The sequence below is a fragment of the Acipenser ruthenus genome, unplaced genomic scaffold (assembly GCF_902713425.1).
Source record: "Acipenser ruthenus unplaced genomic scaffold, fAciRut3.2 maternal haplotype, whole genome shotgun sequence".
NCBI lineage: Eukaryota > Metazoa > Chordata > Actinopteri > Acipenseriformes > Acipenseridae > Acipenser > Acipenser ruthenus.
In genome coordinates, this window is record NW_026708094.1 from 83,509 (window position 1) to 101,670 (window position 18,162).

Consider the following 18,162-nt stretch of genomic DNA (forward strand, 5'->3'; position numbering starts at 1 on the left):
CTAGTCTGTGCTGAAATGAAATAATGCGGTTTTCTACTAAAGCAAACGCAGCTTGTCCGAATGGCCGAGTGGTCTAAGGCGCCAGACTCAAGGACGCTGTCTTTCCAAAGAATTGTGTGTTCTGGTTTCCGAATGGAGGCGTGGGTTCAAATACCACTTCTGACAGTTCACTTTTACTTATTTTTTAAATGAATCAATTTGTTCATTTTACTATAAAAGATTGTTTCAAAGAAATCAACAGCTGATACCAAACTCTTGTCAGCACTCAATACCATTTTCATTTCCATTTTAAATCGGACTAAAATAGCGTTCCTAACACAGATTGCATTTTTGTTGTAAACTGGCTACTTGTCGAAGTCACTGAAAAATATTTTGTGTAGAAACATGTGTTATTTAACTAAAGATTGTTTTAATATTTCAAATAACATATTACTTTGAAAAACATCTCCGACTGCCACTGGATCGTGGTCTCAGGCTGGGATGCGGACCATTGAGAACAGTATAAACGATCTATTAGTGGAAGTAGCTTACATGAGAAATGCCCTCGTTTAACATGCTAGGATGATCGACTTCGGTATTCTCCAACTGCTGTTTACATTTTCTAACACGTTATGAGGACGAATACAAAGGTTGACAGCTTCCTTGTAAGTGGGGGTAAGCACAAGTTATTTTCAGATGTAATGTCTATTTTAAACTCAATCTAGTCCTGCGTAGTGCAAAAGACATTGCTATATTTTTATATTAGTCAAGCCCTATTTAAAGTGTTCTTAAATTGTTTTGACATTAGCAATGATCAATTTAAATGTGGTTATTGATTTAAACAACTGAACAATTGTGGGCTTGATGGTTTCATTTTTCTACGTTTCTACCGGAATGAGATACACACTCAAAATGTGTCCCCTTCCTTCAGCAACCCCCGACTGAAGATTGAAGTGGTCATTCCTTGCAGCGAGTAGGTTCCCGATAACAACACTCATTGTCAGCTCGGTGCTCAGAAGAAAACACTGCCACTCCTCCTGGTGGATACCGAGACCAATCCCTTCAAAACGTGTTTCATTCTAGAAATGATCCTTGCAAATATAGTCTTAACTTTTATTAGCAGACCGTCGCCCCCAACTGGCAAGCTCTACTTCATATGAAACAATGACTGGGCAACAACGAGGTGTTACATTAACAATACAAACTAACTCGAGACAGCCAAGCCGTTAAAGCATACCTTAAGTTTGTCGTGTGATACAAAAGCAAGTATTGGCATTTTTGCATCGTCTGCCTCGTCAAACAAGCTCGAGCCACAGCACACAGCGCTGCTGCATCGGGACACAGATTGTGGATTTCTAAGCGACTGAATAAACGAGCTGAGACTACTTTTTAAAGAAATTGAAAACATACCTCTAGTCGAAATACTTGCTATTTAGTTAATTAAATTATTTTTTTAAATTTGCAATCACAGACTACATTGCCAAAATAAAAATAAAAAACAACTGACAATCTGATTTGCTCGTATCAAGCTGCGATGAAGCCTATGAGAATCCCTGGCACCATTAAAGGGGAATTAGCTCAAATGGTAGAGCGCTCGCTTAGCATGCGAGAAGTAGCGGGATCGATGCCCGCATTCTCCAAATAATTTTAAAGTATCTGCGTATTTTGTCCCGGCGCATTATGGAGATAAATACAAAGTGTGACAATTCTTTGTAACAGAGACGCCCACCATGCATGTGTATTTTAATGCACAGTCTGCTAATTTGTAATAATCCCCAGACTGAAAAACTGCAGCGCGTGATATTTTGTAGGTCTTCTTATCTCCTATGTCTGCTAACGCTAGGCACAACGTGCCCGAGTGCTGTAGCAGCAGCCATGAAGCAAGTTAGTTTTTCAGTAGAAATAAGGCTTTTGTGTATGGGTGTTTTGAAAAGATCAGTTAAATAGCTACGTATTTTGAAATAAGGATGTATTCATTATTATGAACGTTGGCAGAAAGGATATGGTATTATTATTTCCCACGTGTGCTTGACACGTACAAATCTGATAGAGTTTCAACAAAGGCATTTGACTTGGGTTCATTATTTAGCCTATACTGCCATCTGCAGCATTACTGCGGGTGTCGTTTGCTTCTTTTGACAATAATACGGCTGTTTTCACGGAAAACCGTGAGAGCATGTAGCCGTGGCTGACTGGTTAATGAACAAACAGAGCTGTCAGAAATGGAATTCGAACCCACGCTTCCAGGGTAACTGTGATCTGAACGCAGCGCCATAGCTCGCTCAACCATCCTGAATTAGACACGTCTTTTCACAACATTGCAGTACACTGCTGAACCTCCGATGTCTGACGCTGCAGTAAATCAACTCGTGTGTGTGTGTACTTATTCTTTTTCTGTTTATATGAAGGAGGGCGACCTGTTTTGTCGCATTCTATATGGGATTGTAGCAGCCACACCCAGTGACACCCAGTGAGAGTCCTAATACCGACACTACTAAAAAATAATTAAATGGTTTGGAATAGGAATGACAACAGAATGACAAAGGCAGAATAACAATTCACAAAGCTTTATTACAATGATCCATGAGTCACATAAATCAGTTCAAATAACTAACAATACAATGTATTAAAGTTGTACTAAAAACAAGGAGGGGAAATTGAATAAAGCCAGCCAATAGCCACATTTTAAAAGCATGGGGTATTAGACCAACATATAGCAGCGATTACACTTCTCTTTAAGAGTGCTAGGTGATTGGAAACAGCTCTTCGCAGCAAGGGTACAACAACAAAAACCAGATTGTTAATACACACAAGTTTTAACAGTATTATGGAACGTTAGCTGCAACATTACAGGTTTAACTATTTTAGAGCAATTCAACAACAATACAAGTTTAGTTAAGATAATTAGCAGCAACGTTCAGGTTTAGCAGCGGTGTAGCATAAGTAAACAGAACCAAAAGGTGTGGGGACATTTACCTGCTGCTGGAACACTTTTAATCTAACAAAACAAAATTGATGAGACCGGGATTTAACCACACGTCTCAGAGCTTTATTCAACAGACTAGCTCTCGAATTATCCAACACTTTACTTTTGGAATATACTCACACGGCTGTAACACCGCAGACACAGACACAGCGCGTCTCCAGAACACTCATCTACAGCAGCAGCACACCGAATCTCAGGTCCCACGCACCTGTCGGTACTTCCTCTCTCACCCCGCCTCAAAGAAAGAAACTTTCTCCCAACAGCCCGGCTAGCTCAGTCGGTAGAGCATGAGACTCTTAATCTCAGGGTCGTGGGTTCGAGCCCCACGTTGGGCGTCCTTTTTAAATACAAATTGTAGATGTTTCTTCGAGGCAACGGAGCAATGTCTGATTCTGTTCACATTGTATAAAGTATTGCAACACAATTACTTATTGGTCATTGTCATATAGCAATTGCTATTGTAAAATGCGTGCATCCTTTAAAGCTATACCGATATTGAAATAAAGAATCTTACTTTCGTGGGTTGGCTTCAATCTGATTCTTTTTTTACACTTGTCATTACATCATTCATGGAGCAAGTTAGTATGTGCGTAATAAACCCAATCGGGCCTTGATACAATAGACAACCCTAGTCTGTGCTGAAATGAAATAATGCGGTTTTCTACTAAAGCAAACGCAGCTTGTCAGAATGGCCGAGTGGTCTAAGGCGCCAGACTCAAGGACGCTGTCTTTCCAAAGAATTGTGTGTTCTGGTTTCCGAATGGAGGCGTGGGTTCAAATACCACTTCTGACAGTTCACTTTTACTTATTTTTTAAATGAATCAATTTGTTCATTTTACTATAAAAGATTGTTTCAAGGAAATCAACAGCTGATACCAAACTCTTGTCAGCACTCAATACCATTTTCATTTCCATTTTAAATCGGACTAAAATAGCGTTCCTAACACAGATTGCATTTTTGTTGTAAACTGGCTACTTGTCGAAGTCACTGAAAAATATTTTGTGTAGAAACATGTGTTATTTAACTAAAGATTGTTTTAATATTTCAAATAACATATTACTTTGAAAAACATCTCCGACTGCCACTGGATCGTGGTCTCAGGCTGGGATGCGGACCATTGAGAACAGTATAAACGATCTATTAGTGGAAGTGGCTTACATGAGAAATGCCCTCGTTTAACATGCTAGGATGATCGACTTCGGTATTCTCCAACTGCTGTTTACATTTTCTAACACGTTATGAGGACGAATACAAAGGTTGACAGCTTCCTTGTAAGTGGGGGTAAGCACAAGTTATTTTCAGATGTAATGTCTATTTTAAACTCAATCTAGTCCTGCGTAGTGCAAAAGACATTGCTATATTTTTATATTAGTCAAGCCCTATTTAAAGTGTTCTTAAATTGTTTTGACATTAGCAATGATCAATTTAAATGTGGTTATTGATTTAAACAACTGAACAATTGTTGGGCTTGATGGTTTCTTTTTTCTACGTTTCTACCGGAATGAGATACACACTCAAAATGTGTCCCCTTCCTTCAGCAACCCCCGACTGAAGATTGAAGTGGTCATTCCTTGCAGCGAGTAGGTTCCCGATAACAACACTCATTGTCAGCTCGGTGCTCAGAAGAAAACACTGCCACTCCTCCTGGTGGATACCGAGACCAATCCCTTCAAAACGTGTTTCATTCTAGAAATGATCCTTGCAAATATAGTCTTAACTTTTATTAGCAGACCGTCGCCCCCAACTGGCAAGCTCTACTTCATATGAAACAATGACTGGGCAACAACGAGGTGTTACATTAACAATACAAACTAACTCGAGACAGCCAAGCCGTTAAAGCATACCTTAAGTTTGTCGCGTGATACAAAAGCAAGTATTGGCATTTTTGCATTGTCTGCCTCGTCAAACAAGCTCGAGCCACAGCACACAGCGCTGCTGCATCGGGACACAGATTGTGGATTTCTAAGCGACTGAATAAACGAGCTGAGACTACTTTTTGAAGAAATTGAAAACATACCTCTAGTCGAAATATTTGCTATTTAGTTAATTAAATTATTTTTTTAAAATTTGCAATCACAGACTACATTGCCAAAATAAAAATAAAAAAAACAACTGACAATCTGATTTGCTCGTATCAAGCTGCGATGAAGCCTATGAGAATCCCTGGCACCATTAAAGGGGAATTAGCTCAAATGGTAGAGGGCTCGCTTAGCATTCGAGAAGTAGCGGGATCGATGCCCGCATTCTCCAAATAATTTTAAAGTATCTGCGTATTTTGTCCCGGCGCATTATGGAGATAAATACAAAGTGTGACAATTCTTTGTAACAGAGACGCCCACCCTGCATGTGTATTTTAATGCACAGTCTGCTAATTTGTAATAATCCCCGGACTGAAAAACTGCAGCGCGTGATATTTTGTAGGTCTTCTTATCTCCTATGTCCGCTAACGCTAGGCACAACGTGCCCGAGTGCTGTAGCAGCAGCCATGAAGCAAGTTAGTTTTTCAGTAGAAATAAGGCTTTTGTGTATGGGTGTTTTGAAAAGATCAGTTAAATAGCTACGTATTTTGAAATAAGGATGTATTCATTATTATGAACGTTGGCAGAAAGGATATGGTATTATTATTTCCCACGTGTGCTTGACTTGTACAAATCTGATAGAGTTTCAACAAAGGCATTTGACTTGGGTTCATTATTTAGCCTATACTGCCATTTGCAGCATTACTGCGGGTGTCGTTTGCTTCTTTTGACAATAATACGGCTGTTTTCACGGAAAACCGTGAGAGCATGTAGCCGTGGCTGACTGGTTAATGAACAAACAGAGCTGTCAGAAATGGAATTCGAACCCACGCTTCCAGGGTAACTGTGATCTGAATGCAGCGCCAAAGCTAGCTCAACCATCCTGAATTAGACACGTCTTTTTACAACATTGCAGTACACTGCTGAACCTCCGATGTCTGACGCTGCAGTAAATCAACTCGTGTGTGTGTGTACTTATTCTTTTTCTGTTTATATGAAGGAGGGCGACCTGTTTTGTCGCATTCTATATGGGATTGTAGCAGCCACACCCAGTGACACCCAGTGAGAGTCCTAATACCGACACTACTAAAAATTAATTAAAAGGTTTGAAATAGGAATGACAACAGAATGACAAAGGCAGAATAACAATTCACAAAGCTTTATTACAATGATCCATGATTCACATAAATCAGTTCAAATAACTAACAATAAAATATATTAAAGTTGTACTAAAAACAAGGAGGGGAAATTGAATAAAGCCAGCCAATAGCCATATTTTAAAAGCATGGGGTATTAGACCAATATATAGCAGCGATTACACTTCTCTTTAAGAGTGCTAGGTGATTGGAAACAGCTCTTCCCAGCAAGGGTTCAACAACAAAAGCCAGATTGTTAATACACACAAGTTTTAACAGTATTAGGGAACGTTAGCTGCAACATTACAGGATTAACTATATTAGAGCAATTCAACAACAATACAAGTTTAGTTAAGATAATTAGCAGCAACGTTCAGGTTTAGCAGCGGTGTAGCATAAGTAAACAGAACCAAAAGGTGTGGGGACATTTACCTGCTGCTGGAACACTTTTAATCTAACAAAACAAAATTGATGAGACCGGGATTTAACCACACGTCTCAGAGCTTTATTCAACAGACTAGCTCTCGAATTATCCAACACTTTACTTTTGGAATATACTCACACGGCTGTAACACGGCAGACACAGAAACAGCGCGTCTCCAGAACACTCATCTACAGCAGCAGCACACCGAATCTCAGGTCCCACGCACGTGTCGGTACTTCCTCTCTCACCCCGCCTCAAAGAAAGAAACTTTCTCCCATCAGCCCGGCTAGCTCAGTCGGTAGAGCATGAGACTCTTAATCTCAGGGTCGTGGGTTCGAGCCCCACGTTGGGCGTCCTTTTTAAATACAAATTGTAGATGTTTCTTCGAGGCAACGGAGCAATGTCTGATTCTGTTCACATTGTATAAAGTATTGCAACACAATTACTTATTGGTCATTGTCATATAGCAATTGCTATTGTAAAATGCGTGCATCCTTTAAAGCTATACCGATATTGAAATAAAGAATCTTACTTTCGTGGGTTGGCTTCAATCTGTTTCTTTTTTTACACTTGTCATTACATCATTCATGGAGCAAGTTAGTATGTGCGTAATAAACCCAATCGGGCCTTGATACAATAGACAACCCTAGTCTGTGCTGAAATGAAATAATGCGGTTTTCTACTATAGCAAACGCCGCTTGTCAGAATGGCCGAGTGGTCTAAGGCGCCAGACTCAAGGACGCTGTCTTTCCAAAGAATTGTGTGTTCTGGTCTCCGAATGGAGGCGTGGGTTCAAATCCCACTTATGACAGTTCACTTTTACTTATTTTTTAAATGAATAAATGTGTTCATTTTACTATAAAAGATTGTTTCAAGGAAATCAACAGCTGATACCAAACTCTTGTCAGCACTCAATACCATTTTAATTTCCATTTTAAATCGGACTAAAATAGCGTTCCTAACACAGATTGCATTTTTGTTGTAAACTGGCTACTTGTCGAAGTCACTGAAAAATATTTTGTGTAGAAACATGTGTTATTTAACTAAAGATTGTTTTAATATTTCAAATAACATATTACTTTGAAAAACATCTCCGACTGCCACTGGATCGTGGTCTCAGGCTGGGATGCGGACCATTGAGAACAGTATAAACGATCTATTAGTGGAAGTAGCTTACATGAGAAATGCCCTCGTTTAACATGCTAGGATGATCGACTTCGGTATTCTCCAACTGCTGTTTACATTTTCTAACACGTTATGAGGACGAATACAAAGGTTGACAGCTTCCTTGTAAGTGGGGGTAAGCACAAGTTATTTTCAGATGTAATGTTTTTATTTAAGCTCAATATTGTCCTGCGTAGTGCAAATCAAATTACTATATTTTTATATTAGTCAAGCCGTATTTAAAGTGTTCTTAAATTGCTTTAGCATTAGCAATGACCAATTTGAAATTTGCTTATTGATTTTAAGAAGTGAGCAATTGTAGGCTTGATGTTGTCTTTTTTCTGAGTTTCTACCAGTATGTGACCAATCTTTCTAGCCGGGGGAGGTTTCAGTCCCCGCCCACCTACATAGTATTCAGGAGGAGGAAGGCTCTGGTGATTTCAAGGGTTTTGCTGCAAATGTGTTTCTTACCCGTTAAGTGCCATTGTCCTAATCTGAGACTACTTTGTCATTTTTGGCGCATTTTTAACTGGCATGTTATTTGAATTTTCTTTTAACTCTATTGTTATGATAATTTACTCTAATTTTGTTAACCGTAACAGTTAAGTCTAGATGTAAGGTATCAGATTAAATAAACAAACCTTGTGTTCAGATTTTTTTTTGTTTTAATAAATGTATTGGTCCTCTATGGGTAGAGTCAGGTAAACTGCATACCTGCCGTTTCAACACCTTAACAATTACAAAATACACACACTAAATTGAAAAGTAATAACACAAAGTCTTGCCTTCAGTTAATATTTTAGAAAATCTATTTTGCTAACAGAAGACAATGTCTCTCTGGGGTTGGCCTGTCATTAGATTGCCGATGTAAGATCCCTGGTCCCATCGTAGAAGCAGGATAGTTTATTCACAAATAAATACATACACGTTTGTTTATGTTTCTTTTGTTGGTAAATTAACCCAATACATTATTGCATTCTGCCACGTAATTAGACGATCAAAGCCCATTTGTGCCAGTGCGCATTCAAAGGAGACGTGCTGAGAGAATCCTAGTTAAATACTAGTTTTACTGATTTAAACTAGTTGTTTAATGTTTTCTTTACTTTTAAAGCTGAGAATCAAACACACTTGCGACAACTTCATAGCCCTGCTGGCTACGAACACGTATCGAGTCGGCTGTTTCCTATAACCCTGGTGATACCGAGTGGTTTCCAAGTATCAGCATCGGCATTACCATGCGTTTGGCATGCTTGCTGTGCACTCTAGCATTGCATAACAAGCCTGTAGTATGCCGGGACTTCGTGGCGCAACGGTAGCGCGTCTGACTCCAGATCAGAAGGTTGCGTGTTCAAATCACGTCGAGGTCAAAGCCTTCTTTGTTTCTATTCCGCACTATTTTGTTTTTTAACGTGTTTGGATTTGAATGTTTCCGTGAATTTATTTAAACAATTTAGCCTACACAACATATCGATTGTATAGCGATCAAACTGAGATTTATTGTATTGTGATTCTTTTTTATGTTTCATTTGATACTGCACAATAAATTAAAGTGACTCCCAAATTAATGTTGGCCAGTCTTCAATGACATAGTTGGGTAATAAAGTCATATTAACACTTCCTTGCATGTTATATTGAAAACAGATCTACAAATACTAGTTTTGAAGAAACTTAAAGTACAGCAAGTAATGATTGATGCCTTAAAGCTTAACAGACCTTTACAAATTAACAAAGAAAACATAAAAAAGGGGCACATAGTCGGCAGGATGTGAACATGAGCGGGGAAACTCCAACATCTTTTAAGTCCATCACCTTAACTACTTGGCCAAAACTACTTTGTGTAAAGTACCAAGTTCTATAAACATATCACAGACCAAGAACAAATACACACAGTTTGTTTTTAATAAAACATTGACCAAACCACAATCCCTGGTTTATTAGGCTAGTGCCTTATCCTTTAGGTGACTGCAGCAGTTTCATATGGATAGTAGTCAGCGTGACAAAATACGACCAGAGGGAAAAAAGCAGTGGTTTCCCTGTCATTCCATTGCCATATTACATTGTGCATGTTCAGAATATGCGGGAATCCTGAAAACAGCATTGTAATATGTGAACAAATCAATAACCGAATTTAATTAACGCATGGATTAAACGCTATTGAGTGTTACGGTTGTTAATTAACTTGCAAAGCAAACGTTTTAGAGCTCAATTTTTAAGAGAGTTCAAGAGCTGACATATGCAGGAGCTGGCAATATTGACGTATTCCCAAGGGCTTTATCTTTTGGTCTTTCTGGGAACAATTTAAAAAGAAAAGAAAGCAATGTCATTTGTAAAGAAACGAATTTGATAGAAAACCTAACGTTTTCGAGGTCAGTTGTCAATTTAAATGTGTCCAGTAATGTGCACATTTCCCTGATTTCGAATATAATACGAAGTCTTGCCTTCAGTTAATATTTTAGAAAAACTGCTTTGCAAACAGAAGAAAAACAAGCTAGCAGCGGATGGTTTCGATCAATCGACCTCTGGGTTATGGGCACAGCATGCTTCCGCTGCACCACTCTGCTGCTGTTGCAGCATAACTGAATTACCAAGCAGCAGAAAAAAAAAACTGAACTCATCGTTTTAACCAGCCACACGGCAGTGGCCGGGCCAAACATTGGAAACGTCGTAAATCAGAGATGATCCGTTTTCTTTTCTCCCAAATACGTTATGCAAAGTATGCAACTTTTCTGCCCACTTTGATCACAGGCAGTTTTATTCCCCAGTTTCGGCGGCCAATTCCAATATTCTGTCTCTCGAAAGCATCTTAAATCGTGGAAAGCGCTCTTTGTTTAAAATTACACAGAAGACTTCTTTTGTTCGACCAGGCTTACAATTATATATTTTCTTGTTTTCAAATAGATTTTTTGAAGCGCATATGGGGCGCTATAGAAAATATATATGATTCATTGATTGAATGTTGGCCTGCGTTCGGTCTGGCAGGGTTAATTCTTAAAAAGACGCCGCCGAAGGGTCTGATAAATGATTGCAATTATTTGAGATGCTGCATGTAGACAATAATGTAGGAGCACCACCACAGTGCTGACAAGGTTCCATAGTGTAGTGGTTATCACGTCTGCTTTACACCCAGAAAGCCCTGGGTTCGATCCCCAGTGGAACCACTGCAGTTTGTTTTTAAATTATATCAATCCCTGGTCAAGACAAAGTCTCTCTGGGGTTGGCCTGTCATTAGATTGCCGATGTAAGATCCCTGGTCCCATCGTAGAAGCAGGATAGTTTATTCACAAATAAATACATACACGTTTGTTTACGTTTCTTTTGTTGGTAAATTAACCCAATACATTATTGCATTCTGCCACGTAATTAGACGATCAAAGCCCATTTGTGCCAGTGCGCATTCAAAGGAGACGCGCTGAGAGAATCCTAGTTAAATACTAGTTTTACTGATTTAAACTAGTTGTTTAATGTTTTCTTTACTTTTAAAGCTGAGAATCAAACACACTTGCGACAACTTCATAGCCCTGCTGGCTACGAACACGTATCGAGTCGGCTGTTTCCTATAACCCTGGTGATACCGAGTGTTTTCCAAGTATCAGCATCGGCATTACCATGTGTAGAATTAAAAACAGCAGAATTATTATTATATATATATATATATATATATATATATAAGTTGGGAATTAACAATATAATAAACTTTAGGTTAACGCAGGACTTATTATTACTATAACTGGAAAAATGTAAGCAGTATATTTCAGTTCATTTGTGTTTAATTCTATATGTAGCATTTTGGCCGTTTAGAGACTCTAGATTTCGGGGGTAGACGGGAAGTTAGTGAGGAAGAAGAAGGTGACGTCAGACACTAGTTAACGAGAAGCTCATTCACTCTCGTAATACTGTGAGTTTGAAATAAATAGCCACGGGTTAGGCAGAAACAGTAAACAACAAGAAACCATCATCTTCCTTACCGAAGCCTGTCTACATCAGGAGTTTGTGAGTGTAGTTTGTTTACTAAATAATTATATATATATATTGTAAAAGATTCGCACCCACTTGGGTTCGTTGCCCCTTTAAGAATAGACCCGGCACACAGAAATGGATTTTTTTAAGCGCGTTTGCGCAATTTTTTAATAAACAGAAAACACAACAAATACAAAAATCAAAATAAACACCTAGCTCTTCTGGAGCACTAACTCGACTTTCAGGAACACCCTGACTAACGCGGGACAGCTACGCTGTTTACCCGTCCTTCCTAAACACACTGGTTTCAAACAGCACTTACTTTCTCTTCCTTTGGCTACTCGGAGACAGCGCACCTCTCTGCCTCCTTCCACTCAGCAGCCCCGAGCAGACTGCTTGCTCTCCTTTTAAACTTCCGCACCTGGATCTAATTTTTAATAATGCCCAGGTGCGGATAATAATTAATAATAAAACAATTAATCTAAACAATAAGCAAATCAATTAAACAAAAAGGTGCATTTCCACATGTTTTTTTTTTTTTTTCTTGCAGGGAGGTTAACCCCCTCCCTGCCGTCTCTCACAACCCGCTATATTACAATATATATATATATATATATATATATATATATATATATATATATATATATATATATATTTACATACGCTGTAAGCGAACGAGAGATAAACAAGCGGCCATGTTCTCGGTTTCAAGTCTGCCCTGCTAAATCTACACGACTGCTGTATCAAGAAGAAAAATAAATAAACTTACCTCTCTGAGATTTGACTGTATATATTGCGCCTGATAATTATTCCAAAGACCACGCTACAGAGATTTGGTGGCAGCGGATGGAGATGTTTTATCCTCTTGTTTTTATTGCCGAGCAGTAAAAAAAAAAAAAAAAAAAAAACCTACCGCGTTTAACATTGCCGCCCGTGCGCTATGAAAAAGAGAAAAAAAACTACCGCGTTTAACATTGCCGCCCGTGCGCTTTGAAAAAGAGAAAAAAAAAACTACCGCGTTTAACATTGCCGCCCGTGCGATTTGAAGAAAAAAAAAAAAAAAAGAGACTGAGACTTGCTTGTCAGCAATGGCGGAAGAAGATACTGGGAACTCACCATTACCATTTAAAACAGAACTGCCTCCATGTTTTACAGGAGAAAACAATGAAGGCTTCAGTCAGTGGATAAGGAGGTTTGAAGTAGGATGTGAGACGGCGACTATTATGAGACCTGAACTCTTAGTTAAAATATTACCATCAAGACTTGCAGGCCCAGCTTTTAGATATTGGGATAGTCTTTCAGACCAGGTTAAATTAGATTATGAAGCTGCTAAACGCCACCTACAAAATGTATTCACACAAGATCAATATTTGCAGACTTTTAAAACATTTCTCAATGCAAGACCACGCAAAGCAGGTGAACAACTTGAAGTTTATGCAGCAGAGCTCCGCACACTTGTACTGCATGCCTTCCCAGGATATGGCAGGGAAGCTATAAATGGAGAAGTATTTCATAGATTCCTTGCTGGACTTGAGCCAACACTTCAGATGAAAGTACAAGAATTTGGAGCTGATACAATTGAAGATGCAATTCGTGTTGCCAGCCAGTGTGAAAGGGCACAGCGGGCACTGAACATCATTAACCCTTTATGTACTAATCCTGCAATACCAGCTGTGACACCAATGGCCATTCAAACTCCATCCTCAGTGACTCCAGTTGCTCTCAGTGTCCAGGGAATAGAGAGAGGAGCTGAATATCGTGACTTAATGCAGAAAGTGGATCATCTAACAAATGAAGTAGCAATGCTAAGGATGAATGTGGAAACTACCCGACACCAGAGGAGCCATTATGATAACAGAGATCCAAGAGGCTCTGAAACGCCATACCACAGATATCCAACTGCTTCATACGCATCAAGTTCTCCTCACACTCATGACCACACAAGGGGTGCTAGACCACATTCGCCAGCTCGTGATGAGAGAGCACACCGCTATGAGCCAGACTTCTACAGATCACATCAGGACTATCAACCAACATACCGAACTGATCAGAGAGGGAGATCACAGGAGCGTGCTTACAAGACCTACAGGGAATGCAGCCCTTCTCGTTACTCCACCTATAGGGAAAGGCCCCCATATGCATCAAGGTCTTATGAGCAACAGTGCAGTTCCAGCCCCTGCTGTTGTCATCATATCAGCATCGGCATTACAATGTGTTTGGCATGCTTGCTGTGCACTCTAGCATTGCATAACAGGCCTGTAGTATGCCGGGACTTCGTGGCGCAACAGTAGCGCGTCTGACTCCAGATCAGAAGGTTGCGTGTTCAAATCACGTCGATGTCAAAGCCTTCTTTATTTCTATTCCGCACTATTTCGTTTTTTGACGTGTTTGGATTTGAATGTTTCTGTGCATTTGTCACGGGACACTCTTTTGGGGTTTAAATTCAAACAGTAGCCAACTACGCCACCTAGTTCCTAAATATATGGGGCACTAGGACCCTAGCAACACTAAAACACAACACAGGTTCGTAATTATGACCAGTTGGAACTCAGAACAGATCGACCATGACAAGAAAGGCAGACAGTTGTACCATTTCGCAATAAACAAGTTTATTATCCTTATAAAATCATTAAAATATGATAATACCATTTTGGTAGTACCAGGGGTTACCAAAAATAAAAATAAAAAAACACAAGGCACACACCAATTTACTAGTGCACAAAGTATCAAAAGAAAATAATAAAAGCACCCACTACTTTGCTAGGGTGCAAAAGTATACAAAAGAAATAATTTTCATGCCAAAGTCACAATAGACACCACTGGATCCTCATCAACCGCTCCAGGAAAAGGTGCAGCTAGTGACCCCCCCACACTGGTGCCAAGCTCCTCCCTGGATGTGGCAGGCACCCCCCCTGGAGACAAAAAAAAGCAACAGCACTGAGTGACTCACAATTATGCAGTATACAAAACACCCCAACAGAGATTAAAATATATTTCTTTATAGTTAACTATACCAATCCATATATTTAAAGAGCACAACCTATAGCCACAGGTAATTTAAAATGCAACACCCCAAAATGCCACTCTCTGTCATAGATATTTATATCAATAGAACATGTGCAAGAACCATAAATTACAAGTTACAGGCAAATACCAAATATTGGGTTTATCTCCTTTTAAAAACACAGGTATCACTCTAGCAGAGAAAATATAAAGGTGCACTAGGGTCCCTAAACAGCAAGCGGGTCATAAACCCTATTAGGCAATGTACTAATCATTAAAAGTGGTCTGGCTACTTCCCTTTTAAACTGCACTCTTTTAGTCCTGAATCCACTCTCCAGTACAGCCTGCTTGTTCTACTAATACATTTAGTCCTGAAAATTCCTCTTGGATCCCAGCCTCTGTTCTCCACGTCTCTGCTCTCTCAGGAACTCCTGTGGCTCTTGCAGCGCTCTTCTGCCGTCTCTCTGGTTCTCTGGCTCTCTTCTGTGGCACACTCCCTGTCTCTCGCAGTTCTCTAAGTTGCCTCTATCTCCGCTCTTTTATATCCATCAAACTCCTCCCTTAACTATCCAGAGCGAATCAATTGGCAAGACCCATTAACAGTATTTGTACAAACTACATTTCCCAGCATCATTGCGGAAATTGCTTAAAACCTCCCACTGGAAGTGACATCACTCGCTCTCAGCTCCTTCCCAGCCTAGCGCCGTCCCACACCAAGACACAAGGTAAGACCAAATTTAATATAATAAAAACGTGTACATACTGTCATAAAAAAATATATATATAATACATACAATTCACTCCAAATAAAGCAAAATCAAACTTAAATACCAAACCAATAGAACATTTTATAAAACGTGCTCAAAACAACTCTCAAATAACTCGTGCAGTCTTACTGTGTGTACCTCTGGCAGCTGCAAAAACGATTAACAAACATTCAATCATATCGTAAAAATCTTCCAAAAACATTTATATATTATAAACGTGGTTGTATTTTGCAATCAAATGGTTCCTAAACTTTCATTTCCTTTAATATACAACTAATACAGAAATCTTATAAGGTGCTTTAAGATACCTAGAATAAAAGTGCACACAAACAAAAAAATAAGTTATAAACATTGTCACCCTGTGACACAGTGATGGCTCAGAACTTTCATGATGGAGAGCATGTTATTGCCTTCTCATCCCGAATCCTCAGTAGTGCTGAAAAGAACTATTCCACTTCAGAGAAGGAGTGTTTGGCAATCGTTTGGGCTGTGGAGAAATGGCGTTATTTCTTGGAAGGAATACAATTATTATTATTATTATTATTTATTTCTTAGGAGATCCCTTATCCAGGGCGACTTACAATCGTAAGCAAATACATTTCAAGTGTTACAGTACAAGTAATACAATAAGAGCAAGATAAATACAATGACTTTGGTTCAAGCAAGTACAAGTGTGACAAAATACAATTCAATAATACAGCAGATAACAGTGACAGTGATAGTTACGTCAAGATATGATTAAATACAAAATACTACAGATTAAACACTTGGCAGATTACAGTATTCTGAAGTACAGGATTAAATGCAGTAAAATAGGGGGCAGATAAGAGCAAATAAAGCGCATTTAAGGGAGGTTGATAGTGTCCCAGAGGAAAAACAGAGGAGTTCTACAGGTGCTGTCTGAAGAGATGAGTCTTAAGGAGGCGCCGGAATGTGGTCAGGGACTGGGTGGTCCTGACATCTGTAGGTAGGTCATTCCACCACTGCGGAGCGAGGGTGGAGAAGGAGCGGGCTCTGGAGGCAGGGGAGCGTAGAGGAGGTAGAGCCAGTCCTCTAGTGCAGGAGGAGCGGAGAAGTCGAGTGGGGGTGTAGGGAGAGATGAGGGTCTGGAGGTAGCTGGGTGCAGTCTGGTCAATTTGAAGTTGTAACCGACCATGCAGCTCGAACCTGGGCCTTCAATTGTCCAAAGACATCTTCCCGGCTCACTAGATGGACACTCAGACTTCAACAATTTGACTTCACTGTGCTGTATCGTAAAGGAAGTCTCAATACCATTCCTGATGCTTTATCGAAGGTTCCAGTATCTGGACCATCCACTATTGCAGTCTACTCCAGCAATTCACAGAGCTTCAGCTTGGATTTGCCTGTTTTGTTTGACGAAATTGCGGCCGCTCAGTCAAGGGATAAGAACATCCAGGAGATCTTCGCTTCATTAACATCTTCCAACACCACCACCAAACCTGACCGCATCACCTATGTGGAACACCAGGGAGTTGTATATAGGCGGGTACCAATCAAAGGCGATGAATTCAAGTTTCAGCTTGTGGTCCCCTCTGAGTTAACATCAACTTTCTTACAGTACTATAACAACAATCCACTAAGGGGACATCTGGGCAGGCTAAAGACACTTTTCAGAATGCTGGAGGTGGCCTGGTGGCCAGAGATTCGCAAAGAAACTTGGAGACATACTAAGGAATGCCAGACCTGTCAGCAGTATAAGGCATCGAAAACAAAACCTGCAGGTATGTTACAATCCAGCACTGTTACCGAACTGAGAGAAATGCTTAGAATCGACCTGATGGGCCCATTTCCCTGCAGTAAGAGCGGTAACACCATACTTGTGGTAGTTGTGGATTATTACTCAAAATGGGTTGAGTTTTTTCTGACAGAGGGAGCCAGTTCACCAGTCAACTCCTGAAAGGTATCTTTAAGACCTGGGGAGTTGTGAACAAGCTCACTACAGCATACCACCTGCAAATCAACCTCACAGAACTTATAAACCGCACGGTGAAGACAATGATCGCCTATTATGTGGGGAATAACAATGAAGAATGGGATAAGTGGATTTGCTGATTCCAATTCACCATCAATTCTGCTCGCCAGGAATCCACAGGATTTAGTCCCACTTAACGGGCATTGGGGCATAGATTAAAAGGGCCATTGTATCGGCTTTGTAATGTAGCTCCCCAGCAAGAGTCGTTAAGACAAAACTTACTTGAAAGGCAACAGCAGTTAGTTCATCAGGTGGTTAGTAATGTAGATAAGGCTCAGACTAGGCAGGCCAAGTAAGTACTCCAAATCACCCTCCTCAAATGTTACATATTTACGTTTGGTCTGGGTTAGGTCACACCCTTTATCTGAAGCTGCTTCTAAGTTTTCAGCTAAGCTTGCGCCAAATGGACTGGTCCATTTACAGTAATGAAGCGACTTGGACCGGTTAATTATCGAGTGCAGTTTGGTGATCAGAAGTGTGACACCTTAAATGTAGTTAACTTAAAACCCTACTTTGGATTTAAACCCAGTTGTGCCTCTTGTTTGGGGGGGGGGAATATGTGACACTGACCACATATAATGCGGTAAGAAACTCCCCATCTGCAACTTAATTGATTGCAGTTAGTCTGGCCAGACACTTTAATCCGAAATGTAATTATCTCAAAGTGGTCACAAACTTGTTCAATTAGGAATTATAAAAAGTGGGTATACAACTTTAAGAGGGGTAGTATAAAA

The 18,162-nt window shown here is 39.8% G+C and overlaps 8 non-coding genes across 8 annotated transcripts; 6 read left to right on the forward strand and 2 right to left on the reverse strand.

The window, feature by feature from the left end:
- Nucleotides 1-881: 881 nt before the first annotated feature.
- LOC131728777 (small nucleolar RNA U3) lies at nucleotides 882-1,087 on the reverse strand. The gene has a single exon (XR_009322834.1). It is a non-coding gene; the product is annotated as a small nucleolar RNA U3 (small nucleolar RNA).
- Nucleotides 1,088-3,227: 2,140 nt separating this feature from the next.
- Nucleotides 3,228-3,300, forward strand: trnak-cuu (transfer RNA lysine (anticodon CUU)). Its single transcript has one exon. It is a non-coding gene; the product is annotated as a tRNA-Lys (tRNA).
- A 347-nt stretch (nucleotides 3,301-3,647) lies between these two features.
- trnal-caa (transfer RNA leucine (anticodon CAA)) lies at nucleotides 3,648-3,758 on the forward strand. Its single transcript has 2 exons — nucleotides 3,648-3,685; nucleotides 3,713-3,758. It is a non-coding gene; the product is annotated as a tRNA-Leu (tRNA).
- Nucleotides 3,759-4,475: 717 nt separating this feature from the next.
- On the reverse strand, nucleotides 4,476-4,681 carry LOC117395777 (small nucleolar RNA U3). The gene has a single exon (XR_004661422.2). It is a non-coding gene; the product is annotated as a small nucleolar RNA U3 (small nucleolar RNA).
- Nucleotides 4,682-6,824: 2,143 nt separating this feature from the next.
- trnak-cuu (transfer RNA lysine (anticodon CUU)) lies at nucleotides 6,825-6,897 on the forward strand. Its single transcript has one exon. It is a non-coding gene; the product is annotated as a tRNA-Lys (tRNA).
- A 347-nt stretch (nucleotides 6,898-7,244) lies between these two features.
- Nucleotides 7,245-7,355, forward strand: trnal-caa (transfer RNA leucine (anticodon CAA)). The gene is made up of 2 exons: nucleotides 7,245-7,282; nucleotides 7,310-7,355. It is a non-coding gene; the product is annotated as a tRNA-Leu (tRNA).
- A 1,648-nt stretch (nucleotides 7,356-9,003) lies between these two features.
- On the forward strand, nucleotides 9,004-9,075 carry trnaw-cca (transfer RNA tryptophan (anticodon CCA)). Its single transcript has one exon. It is a non-coding gene; the product is annotated as a tRNA-Trp (tRNA).
- Nucleotides 9,076-10,793: 1,718 nt separating this feature from the next.
- Nucleotides 10,794-10,866, forward strand: trnav-uac (transfer RNA valine (anticodon UAC)). The gene has a single exon. It is a non-coding gene; the product is annotated as a tRNA-Val (tRNA).
- The last annotated feature ends 7,296 nt before the right edge of the window (nucleotides 10,867-18,162 follow it).